This window comes from Ictidomys tridecemlineatus, chromosome 1, assembly GCF_052094955.1.
Source record: "Ictidomys tridecemlineatus isolate mIctTri1 chromosome 1, mIctTri1.hap1, whole genome shotgun sequence".
Classification (NCBI taxonomy): Eukaryota; Metazoa; Chordata; class Mammalia; order Rodentia; family Sciuridae; genus Ictidomys; species Ictidomys tridecemlineatus.
In genome coordinates, this window is record NC_135477.1 from 73,712,690 (window position 1) to 73,726,076 (window position 13,387).

The 13,387-nt window shown below is 42.6% G+C and overlaps 1 protein-coding gene across 2 annotated transcripts in view; it reads left to right on the forward strand.

Annotated features, from left to right (window-relative positions):
- The window catches only part of Vstm4 (V-set and transmembrane domain containing 4), an 89,860-nt gene that overhangs the window by 16,880 nt on the left and 59,593 nt on the right, over positions 1 to 13,387 (forward strand). The window lies entirely within an intron of this gene.

The window sequence follows — 13,387 nt, forward strand, 5'->3', positions numbered from 1 at the left end:
TTATTATAACAAAATACTTGAGGTCGGGTTTTGTATTTAGCTCACATATTTGGAAGCTGAAAGTCTAGGATCAATAGCTTCTTCTGTGTGGCCTGAGGTCAGGGCTCTCTTGACTGCGTGACAACGTGGTGGAAGCACATGGAAGAGGGAGAGATCACACGATATAACAGAAAGCCAGAGAGAAACTCAGGGGCCAGGTTTGCTCTTTTAATAACAACTCTCTCTTGATGAAACTAAACGGGGTCCCTTGTCCCTTGAGAGCTACAATAAACCCTCATGAGGACAGTGCCCCCTTGATTGACCTCTCTCCTCCCTGAGCCCCATCTCTTAAAGGTTAAACCACCTCTTAGTACTGCCTCATTGGGGACCAAGCCTCCAGTGCAGTACGCCTTGGTGGACGAACCACATCCAAACCATTGCAGCATCTCATACAGCTTTACTATTTCAAATATTCCTATCCAGGAATCTGCTGTGTCCCTTCATCTATTCAGGTTCTTTCTATGTCTTTCTGAATAACATCTTCACATGATTCTTAACCTTTTTTTTATTGTGTTTGTTTCTAGATATTTCATGGTTGTAATCAGGATCAATCTCTCTCCTTCTACCACACACACCCCACACACCACACACACACACACACACACACACACACACACACACACACACACACCACTTTTAAACTGGTTATTGCTAATAGAAAATTCTGACCTTTGATGATGTGTATTTAGCAACATAACGAGTAACCTTGTTGTTTCGGAGGTCGTTCTTTTTCAGGTACTTTTTGGTTGCTTCTCAAAGTGTCTGTGAATTTATATCTTATAACTTTTTCTAACTTTATTACATTGGCCAGTATTTTAGAGATAGCGAGTATTCTTCTTGAGTGACATTATGAACTTTAACTTGACCATTTGGGTTTTATCTGGACCATGTCTTTTCACTCAATCTCTATATTTACTTCTAGAGACTGTCAGTTGCCTTAATAAAAAGCCAGCTTTAAAGTGTCCATGATTTTTTCATGACCCTCACTAGTAAACCTTCATGGGATGCCCTCACAATATCTCTTAGTGATTTGCCTTTTCCTTTTTGTATGTTTTTAAAGCTCTTATTTAAAAATCCACTCTAAAAAACCTTTCAGAGATAGATGACATGTTTTTAACACGACATTAGCATGCCTCTAAGCCATTTGGTACTTTCTGTCTCTTTGAGGATTTCTCTCTTTTCCTTAGCTGGAATTCTGACCTTGAGTGGTAACTGCTTAAGAAACACCAGAGAGTCTTCTGTGAAGAGGGAAGGGATGAGAATGAGTGAGTGATCCCATGGGCTCCAAACCATCAGTATTGGGAAAGTCATGGTGGTTGAATAGATTAAACCTGTGTGTATTATTGGCGTATCACAACCAAAGGGCCATGTACACCACTGACAGTCTCCCAGCTCAGAGATTTGACTTGTTTGTACATATCACAGGGAGTCCAGTTTACTGTCACCACACAAGTTTGTATCACTGTTCTTTGATTTGCTTTATTGAACGGGAGAGAAAAAATGGACTTACATGGGGAATCCAGGGACTCGTGTATGATTCAACCTGTCATATCAAACTACATCCCTTAGATGATGGCTTTGACAAAGTCTTTTTATTTATCATGTATTTGGTCTCCTCTTTTTTATATCATCTTTATTTTATTTATTTATATTTATGTGGTGCTGAGGATTGAACCCAGGGCCTTGCATGTGCCAGGGCCTTACATGTGCTGGGTGAGCGCTCTACTGCTGAGCCACAACCCCAGCCCCAACAAAGTCTTACGTGTTAGTTATGTGCTTGTCAAATACATTACAAATGATATGCAAAATTTTAAAAATCAGAACAGACAATTCCAAGACCAAAGCAAATAACCAACCCATTTCAGCATCTACAGTGTTACTGGGTGAACTCTGTTCTAAATATTTTTGTTTTTCTCCCCAGTCTGGGTATGTCCTTGAGAAAGTATGTATGGTGATTAAAAAAAAAAGTAGGAAGTCGTTGGAGTGAAATCTACTTTAATAAATTAGTCTGTGGTCTTATATTTTCACTGTGAAAATTATTAAAATATGATAGAGGCTGTGTTCTTTAGAGAGTGGGGTAGTATTAAATCAGGATGTATCTGCAAACCATGCATATGTTGGATTTGATGGTGTTGCTCCTGAGTGCACCCAGGATTGTTGGCTTGATAAGACAGAAAACTTGATATAATGGAAATGAAGAGTGAAAGTGTGGGACTCTCTAGAGGACAATGAAGTCATGCTACTTTAAATAATCTGTCATTGCAGAGGAACTGGTAGATGTATATACATATACACACAAAGGTAAAAGGAAAAGCAAAGACTTTTTCAATTGCCTGAGCCATGTTATGATTTCACTGGGTGAAAAACCCTGGTGAACGAGAATATGGATTGAATGATGCTAAATGGCACATGATGTCAAAACCCCCTGGAGAGGCTCTCTGTGAAAAGAGTGAGGGTCAATGTTAGGTTTGATTTCATCTAATTGTTTTATCAATGACACTGAAAAAGGAGCCCACATCAGCTTAATGAACTTTACAGAAAATGCAAAATTGGGAAATGTTCTTAATGTCAGTGAGGAGTAAAGCATCATAAAAATGATTCCAGAGAGGTAAGAAATATAGGCAGGAAATAACAAAATGAGATTCAATTTGAAGAAAAGCAGAGTAACACATTGGGGGAACATGAATCTCAAGCACTGTAGGATCGTCACCAGGAGGCCAGGAGGCTGCTCCTGCAAAGGGACTCTGAGCCATTATTGAGGGTGAATTAGATGTGAGCTTGCAACGCGACACTACCGCACAGCAGCCAGCGACATCTCTGTCCACCTACAAATCTGCCTGGAGTCCCTGGGAAGGAAGGCGAGTATGTCATGTGTACTGCACTGGTGAGACTCTAATGGGACCGCACAGTCAGCTTTGGGAAATTCATTTCCAGAAAGATAGATTCAGAGTAGAGAAAAAAGTAAAAACATGATAAGGAAATGAGCTGCAGCCTTCAGGGATCTGATCTGTTCCTTCAGTTGAAGAAGCTTTGCTTGGCTCAGTGAAGAGACTGCATTGGAAAACACTGTGAGCCAGCCCTAGGTGGATTCATTTATCCTTTTACTCCGTGATATGTATTTTAGGCGGTTTCTCATTCCTTTAACAAAATCTCTGAGACTGGCTAATTTATAAATAACAAGATTTATTTAGCTCATGGTTTTAGTGGCTGGGAAGTCCAAGAGCAACAAGGGCTTCTTGCTGCATCACAATGTAGTGGAGAGTGTCACATGGTGAGATGGAACATGCATGCTAGAGAGAGCTCACTTTTATAACAAAGCCACATTTGGGATAACCATTAGTTCATCCATCTGTCAAAGGATTTGTCCATTCTTGAGGGCAGATCCCTCATGGTCCAGTCACTTCCCAAAGATCCCACCTGTCAATACTGCTGCATTGAGAACCAAGTTTCTAATGCATGAATTTCTTTGGGGGAGAAACACTCAAACCATAGCAGCAGGTAATCCGACAGCTTCTCTGAACCTGATCATTGCAGTCACAGAAATCTGGAAACCAGTGGCTGGGCCCATTCTGTGGGAGGTAAATACACAGATGGGCAATTATGTATATGTACATATATGCACACATATACAACAAAGGCAAAGATGAACACAGGACACCGTGGGTCCCTCACTGCAGGGTCCCTCAAAGACCAAGACAGAGGGCAATGCTAGATGGACACAGGCAGTTAACCAAGGAGTGGCATGGATAAGACACTGTGCATCATGCATGGGCTTGTACTGAATAAAGGAGTTTCTACTTCATTTAAAAGGCTAGCATTCTTAACCTTGCTTGATGATAAGAATCACTGCAGCCATTTTTTTTTAACATACCACATTTTATTTATTCATTCATCTGTTGTTGGGCACCTTGGCTAGAATTTTAACAATGTTTCACATTTAAGTAATTGATGACATTTTACATTTATTTTTATGTAGAATCCATCAGTATGACTTGGAATTGATCTTTTTTATTATTTATTTATTCTAATTTGTTATACATGACAGCAGAATGCAATTCATTTCATATTACACCTATAGAGCATGATTTTCCAAGTCACTGATTGTACACAAAGTATTTTCACACCATTTGTGTCTTTATACATGTGCTTAGGGTAATGACATCTAACTCATTCCATCATCATTCCTACCCCTTTGCCCCTTCCCTTCCCCTCCCTCCCCTTTTACCTATCTAAAATTCCTCCATCCCTCCCATGCTTCATTGCCATTATGAGTCAGCATCCTTGTATCAAAGAGAACTTCGGTTTTTGGGGATTGGTTTACTTCACTTAGCATTATATTCTCCAACTCCATCCATTTACCTGCAAATGCCACGATTTTATTCTCTTTTAAAGCTGAGGAAAATTTCCTTATCCATTCATCTACTGAAGGGTATCTGGGTTGGTTCCACAGTTTAGCTATTGTGAATTGTGCTGCTATAAACATTGATGTGGCTGTGTCCCTATAGTATGCTGTTTTTAAGTCCTTTGGGTATAAGCTGAGGAGTGAGAAAGCTGGGTCAAATGGTGGTTCCATTCCAAGTGTTTCAAGGAGTCTCCATATTGCTTTCCAGATTGGCTGCACCAATTTGCAGTTCCACCAGCAATGTATGAGTGTGCCTTTCCCCCCACATCCTCACCAACACTTATTGTTGGTTTTTTTTTTTCTTGATAGCTGCTATTCTGACTGGAATGAGATGAAATCTCAGAGTAGTTTTGATTTGCATTTCTCTAATTACTAGAGATATTGAACATTTTTTCATTTGTTTGTTGATTGATGATATATCCTCTTCTGAGAAGTGTCTCTTCAGTTTTGGGGCCCATTTATTGATTGGGATTTTTTTTTTTTTGGTGTTAAGGTTTTTGAGTGCTTTATATATCCTAGAAATTTGTGCTCTATCTGATGTGTTTGTGGTAAAGATTTGCTCCCATTCTGTAGACTCTCTATTCACCTCACTGATTGTTTCTTTGGCTGAGAAGAAGCTTTTTAGTTTGAATCCATCCCATTTATTGATTCTTGGTTTTAATTCTTGCACCATAGAGAGTCTTATTAAGGAAGTTGGGGCCTAATCTGACATGATGGAGAGTTGGGCCTACTTTTTCTTCCATTAGGTGCAAGATCACTGGGGCCATTATGAACATGCAGATTCCCCAGCATCTGCCAGGGCATTCTGGTTGTTTAGACTGGGATAGAATCTAGTGTGGAATATGCAGTTGAGGGGAATGTGACCTCTAGGCAGGTTAGGGAATCTGCACTAGTGCTTTAAGCCATGGAAAGCTTTTGAAGGATTCCTCTGGTGGTGGCTTGGAGCGTGGATCTGTGGGCCCAGACCAGACAGGGAAAAGGCAGAGTGCTTTGTAGTTGCATAAACTTAAAATGATAAGAGGAAAAAATTTGGCAGTAGGAATGAAGAGACATTAGGACATCAAATAAGGAGTCTTTGCTAATTGGGCAAGTGAGAGCTTTAGAATAAACCCAGGGGTCTTCTCAGTAAGTTTGTATGGGCTGGTGCCCATGGCTGCCAAAGGGACCATGAGAGGGAAGATTTTTTTTTAACCTGATAGGCATTAGAGCTAGTACAGAGAGATTCTCAAATTCCTTTGGTTTTTGGTGCCTTTAGGTTAAAAAAATAATAAACATTTTAACAGTTTTTCTTTTAATGTAGTTGGGTGCAGCAATTTAAAATAAGCATCTCTGCCTTAAAAATTTCAAGCATCAGATGTTCCTATAATCCAAGACAAGTGTTCTTGTCCTCTTCAGACTAAATTCTGAGATCACCTTTGACCTTATCCTAAATACTTGGGACTAGAAGGGTTTCAGATTTTGGATTTTGTTTTTCAGATTTTGGGAATATTTTCATGTACTTTATTCTGAAACAGTTCTCAAAGCATTTCAGAATGTGGTTTTTCAGATTCGAGATGCTCAACTTGTAGGTAGCTAGTTGTAGCAATTATTTTTTCAAATAATGATATTTTCTGAAGAAATGTACTTTGCCCTGTAGATGCCAAGTTGTGTCTGACCCTGTGTCCCTCTTCCCCACTCCGTGTTGACTGGTCACTTGCTGTGTGTCTTGCGTGCAGTTTATAAACCAAGCCGCTGTCTTCCCATGACTGGAACATCCCGATGGCCCCTCAACATGCCCTTCACCCTCTTACCCTCTGCCGCCACATCAGGGCCCTGGTGTTTGTGTTCTGTCCCCTGCGTTCTGTAGTAATTTCCTCTCCTCTCATTGCCTCCTCCGCTCTTCCCCAGCTTTGGGAGTCTCCCTGGCTTTGTGTCTTCTACATCTTGTTTGGTGTGCTACTATTCCCAGATTTGTCCTCTGAAGGCACTCACGGGGCCTGGTCTACAGCAGGAAATGGGAATTTGGTAGATTTGCTCAGGATAAGGATTGCCTCTGGCTTCAGTAGGAGGCTGGATGACATCCTAAGCCTGGCTGTTTCTTCGGGTGTAGACAGCAGAATTTCCAAGATGAAGCCTGAGAGGCTATGAGGCTCTTGTTCAAGGACAGACCTCAGCCTCAGGTGCCACACAACAGTCACTGGTGGAGAGCTCTGAGATAGGCCAGTCTGAAAGGGCTCACCCTGAGGGCACCACAGCACGGGCACTTCACACCAGAGAGCATGAGGTTGGCATTGTTTGCAGGAATGATGTTACCTTCGAACTTTTTTGCCTGGTTTTTGATGGTGTTTCAGTCCAGTTCTGCAACTTGTAGACTCAGAACCTTTTTAACATTCGGAGCAAAACTAATCCCCATATTTTTAAAGAAGATCCCTTCATAAACTGTGAAAATGCTAAAAATAGAAGCTATTTACAAAGGCTGTCTCCTGCAATTTAATCGATATTTCATTCTAACCCCACATAGTATATTTTCACAAGCCAAATTGTTATTTGATTTAAGATTATGTAAGTCAGTTTTCAATGTGGTAAATGGACAAAGCGAATGAAAAATTCCCTAACAGTGTTTTGGGGGGAAAACGAGACCAAAATTTATCATCTGACTGTTTGACCCCAAAATGTGAGGAGGAAATTTAATAATTAGATCTGAAGTGAAAACCACAGGGAACTTAATACTTCAAGTTTCAGTGGAAGAAATTAACTAAATAATTCCCTTTTCTCTGGAGACGTGGAAGAGATAATTAGGAATGAGACTTACTAAACATTTAGTGCTACTGCTTAATTAAGCAAGCACACATCATGGTGTTTAGTGTCAACAGGTCCAGACACTCAGAGGGAACAAACTGACAATCGGAGTGTAATTTAAACACCACTTAGAATCGTTCGTCATTGTGCCGATTCTCAAGCCCACCGGTCTTGGAAGATGTTAGATTAAAAACTGAAACTCAAACATATATGAAACTTCAGTTTATGTCACTGTCATCACTGTGTGTTGCCTAAAGAGATGGAAGGGTGAAGGGTTTCACCCCTACCCTCCTGGATGCCCACCTCATAATCCAGAGGGAGAGGGTGTGCACATATGAGTCTACGTTTTCTTCTTCTGTGCATGCTCTCCTGTGCCACAGTGCTTGTACACAGAAGGGGCACCACAACAAGGTTTTGGATGAAAGAGTGAGTGAGTGGTTTTAAACTCCATGGTAGAATGCCCGATTAAACTGTCAACATGGAGTGAAAAGCCAGCTGTCTATTGAGGGGGCCAGTTAACAAACTCTCATTTTAACACTTCAATATTCCTAACTACAATTTGGACACATCAAGATGAACTTTGCATTCTGAAATTGGCTTCCTTTCAAAATGCAAACTTTTTTTTTTTTTTTATCCAACTGCCTTGTCATCATGGGAAGTATACTTAAGATCTATTTTTTTTTTTTTTTTTGCTTTGCTTTGCTTTGTTTGCTAGAGTTTATGTTAGACAGAGTGCAATAGGAGAGAGTGGGTGAAACTAGACAAAACTGGAGCCTCACTGTTCTCATCAGCTGCTTCACGCAGGTCACTCAGAGTTCTTACTGACATACATGGCTTTGTCTGAGCCCCCAGAGAGACTGCCTTTGACCTGGGTCTTGGAGAGTCAAGGGAGAAAGGAAGTAATACGCCAACTTCTGAGAGCAGAAACAGAACGTCTCTGTGTCTCTGGGGTGACAGTTGCCTCCCCTGAGAATGCTGATCCGGTTATAAATAGTAGGGACACGGCTACAGTTTAACAGTTCTAACATCCTGTCCTTGAATGAGAAGGGACAGTGAACTGAGTAGATTAATTTGTGAATTTGGAGCAAAGGTGTTGACTCTCTTTCACTCAAGCACCTTTTCTTATTTGGTATCACCCTACTCCTTGATTACCTTACATTTTTCCCTCTCACCGATCTGTGCAAGATGCTACCTAAGGAAACTCAGGCAAGATGTTCTCCCTCTGAGTGCAAATTAGCAAGGCCCACATGCTGAGGACCAGGGCCCTCTGCTTAAGGATCACTGCTTTCCTCCTGGAGGAAACTAAACACTCATAGGCCATGAAATAATCAGAAAGGTCATAAAGCATGCAACTCGAGGCCAAAATAGAGGCCTGGCTTTCAGTAGGTCCCCATAGCTCCTGGGGCTCTGGGTACAGGAAGCTATGCTGGGTAGGATAGGACCTCTTTTCCCAGCCTTCCCCAATGCAGCAATGTCTTTGTCCTGCCTCCAGATTCTCTTTGAATGACCTTGACCCACTAATATGATACCACAAACATACCACACATGATTCATCCATTTTTTTGTTGTTATTGTTTTTTTGTTGTTGTGTTATTAAACTAGAATGAGATGAAATCTCATTCTGTTGCCCAGGTTGGCCCTGAACTCCCAGGCTCAAGCCATCCTTTTATCGCAGCCTCCTGAGTAGATGGTTCTGTGGGTGTGTGCCACCGTGCCTGGCTTCCCTCCTTCATTCAATGTAGCTATGACTCGAACTCAGAGCCAAGAAGTTGTTGTTGTTATTATTATTATTGTATTGTATTATTATTATTGTTATTATTATTTCTCTCTTCTCTCTCTCTCTCTCTCTCTCTCTCTCTCTCTCTCTCTCTCTCTCTCTCTCTCTCTCTTTTTCATAGTGCTGGGGATCAATCCCAGGGCTTTTCACCTGGTAGGAAATGCTGTACCACTGAGCCATGACCCCAGCCCCAATAGCTTTTTCTGCACATCATATTCTTCTACACTGGTGCATGCTATTTAAAGACCCCTTTTGGAGTCCTTCAAGAACAACCTTTTGTGAGAGGTTTACTCCTTTTGTTTTGTTGTTCCTCTTGCTTCCCTGGGTTGAATTGTTAAGTTTTGAGTTCTAGACCTTGCCTGGGACTGGACAGGAGATGGAGGCCTAGGTCGGGTTCCTCAAGACTGAATATCCTATCCTACATCTCCTTGGACTTTGTTCCCGTCTCTCTTCCAGGAGTGCCCAAGGCAGGGAGCCTGGAGCGTCAGAATCTCCTGGGAGATGTCCCCCTAATCAGAAGGATTCCAGAGTTCACTAGACACCTAGGGATGCAACCTGGGAATCTTCATTCTAATAAGAGCCAGACTTTGCCTACTAAGTATCACAAATCACGGCCTTGGGGTACCAAATGATGGCAACTCCCTTTAGAACCAAGAGCTGTAGAATCTGAGAGAGAACTTCAGCTCTGGTTGATGAGCACGAGAAACCAAAATGCCTAAGCCAGTCTCCCCACCTGGGGGCCAGTGTTTGCTCATCCTTGCTGTTGCTCCCCGGGATCTTCTTTTCTCTCTCCAAGCCAGGGCCCTCTCTACTCTCCTGCCAAATTCTGTGTGCCAGAATGCTTTCTATGTCAGGATGTGACTCTTACTTTGGATGTCCCCTACAGATTTCCAGTCAAACTTTTTTTTTTGTTGTTTTTTAATTGTAGGATTTTTTTGTTGAAGGAATCGGGGACACTGGTGAACAGCAGGGATCCTTTCCAGGGTCTCTAAAAATCTTTTCCATGGATGACTGGGGTTCGTCCAAATCACAGGTGTCACATCCTCAGGACAAGGGAGACTGTGAAGCATCAGAGGCCCCTGGTGCCCTGAGGACATTGTCACCTGTCTTGGTGTGAACTCTCAGCTCCAGCCAGTGAAATGCCCTCCCCAGGGAAGTTGGGGCTTTCTTTCCAAGTTAGGAATCCAGGTTCTTGGCTCTCACTCATTTCGAGCTTGCTTTCCCCATAGGCTCACCAAAGGGGACTTGACTGAGGTTCTTTCTTTGCAACCAGCTTCCTGCAGACACGAGGCTGATACAGTCGGTTTGTCTGGGGAATCTCTGGGCTGCATTCTTCCTGGCTGTTTGATCCTGCGGTCACTTTCAGCCAGCTCTCCCCAGAGGGTCAGTGATGTGATGGATCTCACAACTTGCCACTTATTAGATCTCATCCCATCTCCTCTCCTGGGCAGCGCCCTGAAAGGCCTGTTGTTCAGTCACCTAGGTCTTATCTCACATGGAAGGACAGAGGGGCTCCCTCCACTGGGTGCCAACTCCCAAGGGAAGGAGGAAGCAGTCAGGTGACACTCGTCACTCTTGTCCACTGTGAGCCCTAAACTGGATGATCAAACAAATCAAAATACATAGGAGTCAAACAAATTAAAATGCCACTTTATTTCTGATAAAGCTTTATTGAGAAAGGTGTTTGGTGCTAGGGTAAGTTGGGTTTCCTTCTGCTTCTCTGATCAATGGTACCTGTCCCCATCTCCAGGCCCCCAACCTCTACATGGGAGCTAGAATCTTCATTCTCCCCTGTATACCTTAGTGGGAGGCTTAATGGGAGGAGGACAGGGTCCTTGAATACCTTCCCTTGTTGAGCCCTCTTAATATAGGAAAAAGAGAGAGTGGTCACAGGGGGGTCTCTCTGGAAGGCAGGTCACTCCCAGCAGCTGCGGTATGAGACCTTCCCTACAGGGCATGTAACATCTGCCCCCATGCAGCTTTGAGTGGGAGGCCAGTCACAGCACAAGGCCAAAGACAGGCCACCTTGAAAAGGGTGTTTAATAAGCTCCTTTCAATTGGAGGGGAGGGGAGCCAAGGTCAGAAGTTCACCTGGTTCAGGGATCCTCTGCACCCACTGGAGAAGCAGAGGGTGGTGAGTAGAGGTGGGAAGGGGGAGATCCAGACAGTATCACTGCAGTCATGCTGCCCCTGGGAACAGATAGAAGGCCCAGTCCTGCTTCCCACCATGGAAAGCCTATCACAAAGGAATGTCTCAGCCACCATCAGGACCTTACAGGGCGATCCATTGGTTCAAAGGTGAGCTGAACTCAAGGGTTTTCCATTTGGAGGGATTAGGCTGAGAACTCCCTCATCACGTGGTTCTGGGGAGCATAGGACTCCAAGGGCGAAGGAAGAACTAGCAATGTGAATATGAAAGGCTGCTCATTACCTTCTCAAATGTCAGTCTGGTGTCCAGCTGGGTCTCTCCAGGAGAGGGCCAACACACGGAGAGTGGATAGATTCATCATCTCTTGTTTGAAAGGCTGCAGCCTTCTGATAACTAAATCCAATGGAAACTGTGATAAATGATCTGGGACCAAGAGATTCATATTTTGTTTCAGAACATCTTTGACCAACAGGAATAATATGCAGTTGGAAAATGTTCCCCTTTTTCTTTAGGGTAGAAGACATTTTACTTTTATTTTATGATGCTGGGATCTCACCCAGAGCTCTGCACGTGCTAAGCATGAACTTGATCACTGTGTTGTACCCCAGCCCCAAGCAAGATGTTTTCTCCAAGCATTTCGGCCTCTTCCAGCCCCTCTGTCTCTGGGGCCTCAGCCATTCATGCTAACAGGACAAGTTGACCACGGTGAATTTGTATCAGCCACGGAGGGAGGTGCATTAATAGTTCACAGAAGTACAGCCCATCTACTACAAAGCCCTTGCTCTCTAGCCAAAAGTCCTGTTTCTTACAGTCTGTGGGCTCAGACATATCCTCTGACAATGTATCAAATTCACTTTGAGATAACACAGGATTAACAGCTGAAACAAGATAGTTACAAGGGAAACTTGGGAAAGTTTCTGAAGCTCTGGCAGAGTCCCTGAAAAAGATTTTTCTTTCTTGTACAAACAGATAAGAGTATGACTGATATTGTTAATCTTTAGACACAAAACAAAGTTGTTGCTGTTTCCCATAAAATAACTGTATGGGGGAAAATGAGGGACACTAATTCTTTGCTTAGAGTCCCGTTAGTTTAGAATCCCAGTTTGTGAGATTTTTCAACATGTGTCTCCATATATTTATTAGGGAGAACTTGACACCTTCTATCAACTAAGGCAAGGAAACTGTAATTTGGTTAAATTAAGAACCCACTATTTCTGCTACTGAAAGATAAATGAACATGATCTTTGCACCTACCTTGGCTGGGATGGAAGTAGCCCACTGCAGTGGTAGATTTAGTCACAAGGAGAGGAACACTTTCTTGTTGATCATCAGGGCAAATTAAAGATTCCCACTCTAAGGCATAGGGCGATGGCAAAGACCCTTTGAGGCATGGGAATTGGAGTAGTGAATACAATAGGCAAAAATCATCTTCTTAGTGCCCTAAGGTCCTTGTGGATAGAGATGGCTGACTAGGTCCTGTGGCTTTTCTAAGCACTTCACTCATATTAATCCATTTGACCTGCACACATACCTTAACATAGGCATTTAATTCCACCCTAATTTTACAAGTGGGAAAACTAAGGTACAAGAAAGTTCGATGACCTGTCCAAGTGGCAATTTGGTATTTCAACCCAGTGTACATGTGAGTGTACCTCACAGACTTTAAAGTGCATGCAATTCACCAAGGGATCTAAGTTAAAAAGTAGATTTGCATTCAGCGGGTCTGGGATGGTGGCTGCAATGCTGCACTTCTGACAAGCTCACAGTAACCCTGATGCTGTTGATCCATGGGCCACATTGGGAGGGTCAAGGTTCCAGATGGTGATAGAGATGGGTTTATTACACATTTCTGTGTTGACTTCACTATGTCTTTGTACAGTTTTCCTTTTCTAGGCTCAGTTGAAAACCCAGTCATGCTAATTCAGAAAAGGGCAGTGTGGTTTAAGGATACAGAACTCATAGATTGCAAGGATCATGACATATGGCTATTTACATTTAAATTCATTAAAATTAAGACAATTACAGCCAGGCCTACTGGCACTCACCTATAATCCCAGCTACATAGGGGATCCAGGCAAGAGGATTGCAAGCTTGAGGCCAGCTCAGGCAATTGGAGGTGTTTCTTAATGATAGAGTGTTTGCCTAGCATGTGCAGGCCCTGGGTTTAACCCCCAGTATTGCAAAAAATTTTTTAAAACTACAGATTCACTTCCTCACTCATGCTAGCTACATTTAAGTACTT